Genomic DNA, 4183 nt, shown 5'->3' on the forward strand with positions numbered 1-4183 from the left:
GCTAAGGCAATGAGAGACGACCCACACAGCAGGAAAAACCCTCAGAGTGCAAATCTCATAGCCAAAACACCTTTTAACTCATATAATTTAGTGAGAAGACAAATGTTATTCAGTTTTCTAACAAAATACCTGAAACAATCAACTTTCACTTATTTTTTTTAAAGATTTATTTATTTATTATATGTAAATACACGGCAGGTGTATTCAGACACCTCAGAAGAGGGCATCTGATTACGGGTGGTTCTGAGCCACCTCATGGTTGCTGGGATTTGAACTCAGGACCTTTGGAAGCGTAGTCAGTGCTCTTAACTGCTGAGCCATCTCTCCAGCCTGACAATCAACTTTTAAAAATGAAGTGTAACACCAGGTCCCTACAGCTCTGAAGCCATAGAGAGCCTGAGGGAGGAGGCAGAACCACCTGATGGAGGAGGCTGTTCACCCAACACAGATGAGAAGCAAAGATAAAGGAAGAGGCTGGGGTCCCACACAGTGACCTCACTTCCTCCCACTAGGCTCCATCTTCTCCAGGTTCCACCACTCCCTAGGGCTGTCCTAAGCTGTGCCTTTGGGTGGCATTTAGACTCTAAACTGTAGTAACACACAACCTAGTTTTTCTTTGTTTTGTTGATTTTTTTAGGTTTTTTTTACTTTATTTATTTTTATTTTATGTGTATGGGTGTTTTGCTTGCATGCACACATGTACACCACATGAGGGCTTTATGCCCACAGAGGCAAGAAGAGGGCACCAATTCCCCTGGGACAGTTATGGATGGTTGTGAGCCATTATGTGAGTGCTGGGACTTGAACCCCAGTCCTCTGTAAGAGCAGCCGGTACTCTTAAGAGCTTCAGCCATCTCTTCAGTCCCAATAGCCTAGTCTCTCTCTCTCTTTCTCTTTCTCTCTCTCTCTCCCTCTCTCTCTCTCTCTCTCTCTCTCTCTCTCTCTCTCTCTCTCTCTCTCTCTCTCTCTCTCTCTCTTTCCTCTCTGTCTTGGAGCTAGACCAGGCTATCCTCATACTCAGAGACCTACCTGCCTCTGCTTCCCAAGTGCTGGGATTAAAGGCATGTGCCATCACCTGGCTCAAGCTAGTTTTTCTTAACATAAAAAAAAAAAAATCTGACTTCACCAAAGAATACAAAAGAGACTCTATACATCATTAGCCATTAGGAAATTCAAGTTAAGACCACAATAGGGGCCTTCCCATGGTTAGAAGACTGTCCCAGACAAGCACCAAGCAAAGGATGTGGAGAGATGAGACCTCTCATGAGTTGTAGATGGTGCTATTGTGGACAATAGTGTGGTCAAGTCTTATACTTAGCCACAGACCGTCCATGTAACCCAGCATTTCAATCCTCAGCTACACAACCAACTTAAACACAGGTCTGTACACAAACATCTACAGATGTCAGGAGCAGGGCTGGAGAGATGGCTCACTGGGTAAAGTGCTGGCTGGATCTGGGTATGGTGGTGTGTGTCTGTAATTCTTGTACTGAAGGGCCAGAAATGAACAGATCCTGGGCTCAACGGCCAGACATTCTAGCTAGAAGAGCAACCTCCAGGTTCAGTGAGACACCTTGTCTCAAAAACTAGAGTAGAAAGTGATCAATAAAAACATTCAGTGCCAACCTCTGTCCTCCAGATATAGGCACACAGATATGTGCACACACATGCATGCTTATATCGTGTAAAATAAATAAATAAACATATGTTTTAGAGAAAAGTTGGTAGTAACTCAATTCATACCCCCTTAGAATGGGAGATAGCTTCAGAAACTTCCTCCCAGCAGACAGACAACAAGCTGAGGCCCTGTTCTGCAAGGAGGGTAAACTGAGGACACACATCATGTGTGCTCTGCAAGGAGGGCAGGGTAAACTGTAGACACACAGCACACATGCTCTGAGCCTGGGCTTCATGCAGGAGGCAGGCACAAAGGATGAAATGATATGGTTGCATTTGTATGAAGCTCTAGGTCAAGCAGAACAATTGGAATCAATGGAAAGATCCAGGAAGTATGCACCTGAGGTATGGACATCTGAGCTGATCTGGAGGCCATGACAAGACAGCACAGATGGGACTTAACAAGTACTCAAGCTGGGTTGTGGCAATCCCAGCCCTTGTAGGTAGAGACAGAAGAATCAGAATTTCAAGGTCATCCAGGAATTAAAGACAAGTAAATGTCTTTGAATTGAGGCCAACCTGGTTTCCATATGGAGTTCTAGGATAGCCAGGGCTACACAGTGAGACCCTATTTCAAAAGAAAAAGAAATTGTTCAAAGTCATTGTTACCTACACAGCAAGGCTGAAGCCAGTCTGGTCTATATGAGGCTTTGGCTCAATTATCTACTGCAATGGCAAAAAAGAAGAAATAGCCACACCTTCATGGTACTACGGGGTATGGACTTGGCTCAAAGACGTGTCCAGGCTGGCCCCTCCTATATATTCTTCCTAGCCACGGATGGCACCTTCTGTATGTCCACTGTCTTCCAGGTCACTCTAATGACCTCACTTAACATTAGCCACCTAAAACCCCATCTCCACAGTCTGGACATTGGGCTTAGAGGATGAACTCAGAAGCCCTATCCCCAGACGCTAGGGAGATACCTCAGTGATAGTGAAGTGCTCGTTGCATAGGAATGAGGGTCTAAGGTTGATTCCCCCAAAGTACCCACACCCATTCACATACACATACACACACACACACACACACACACACACAAACACTCACACACAAACATTCACACACACAAACAAACACACACACATATATACAAACACTCATACACACATATATACAAACTTTCACACACACAAACACACATACACTATACATATATCCACTCACATACACACACTACACACACACATGCTCACACAAATATACACACAAACACATTCACAGAGATTCACACACACATACACTCACAAACACACACACTCACACACACATAAAAACACATATACACAAACACACAGAGACACACACACTCATACACACCCCACACACATTTACACACAACACACATACACATACCCTATGCATACATGCATATACACACACTCACACACCATCTTGGTCTTTTTCTCTCTCTCACATACACATACACACACATACACATAGGCAAACACATACACACATACACACATGAACTCACAACTACACAAACATGCTTTCATACACACTCACACAGAGAGACACACATACACCCACACACATACACTACACATATATACACTCACATACACATACCACACACACAGAGTCATGCCTACTCACATACAACATACATACCCTACACACACACATATACACACTCACACAGTCTTTCTCTCTGTCTCTCTCTCTCTCTCACACACACACACACACCCTACACACACACAGTCTCTCTCTCTTTCTTTCTCTCTCTCTCTCTCTCTCTCTCTCTCACACACACACACACACACACAAACAAACATACACACAAGAGGATGTGATGCTCCATGTTTGACATCTGTGAGAGCGAATATGTGTCTTCTCATCTGTGTCCTAAGTGCTAGACATGTCCCCCAGGAGTTGATGGAGAGCAACAGTGTCCATTGTTCCTACTTTTGTTTCTGCCGTAGCTTGAACATCTCTGCCAGATATTGCCCCTTTTACCAGAAAGATATTTGCAAGCAATGGATGAATGCTCACAGCCCTGTGAATCTTGGACTACCAGTCAGTACCAGGAGGCCATGCTTTTTCCAGGAAGGGTCCAGTCAGACATTAGGACCAGTTGTGAAGTCCACCTCCATAGACAGGCAGACTTCCCCCTCCTCACCCTTTAGCCTTGTACTTGGGGATCTAGCCCTTATCCCCAGAGGCCACTCCAGGGCAGGTCCATGAACATTTCATATCCCATGATTCCCAGCAGCTGAAAAGTGGAAGCAACCGAGTATCTGTCCTCTGGCAAGTAGAGAACAACATCCTACTGTGAAATGTCACTCACCCACCAAGAATAAATGGAGCATTGGCATCTGCTTACAACAGGGATGCGCTTTGGGGATACTGTGCTAAGAAAGAGAATCCAAGACACAGGTACTGTGAGATCTATGCAAAGGAAGACATGGGGGCCTGGAGAAGGGTGTCCACAAAACAATGAAAATGTTCTGTTTGTGGACAGTGCTGATGGCTATACAAAAAAAAAAAATGGGGTTCTGAAGGGAA

Source organism: Mastomys coucha, unplaced genomic scaffold (assembly GCF_008632895.1).
Source record: "Mastomys coucha isolate ucsf_1 unplaced genomic scaffold, UCSF_Mcou_1 pScaffold18, whole genome shotgun sequence".
Taxonomy (NCBI): Eukaryota; Metazoa; Chordata; class Mammalia; order Rodentia; family Muridae; genus Mastomys; species Mastomys coucha.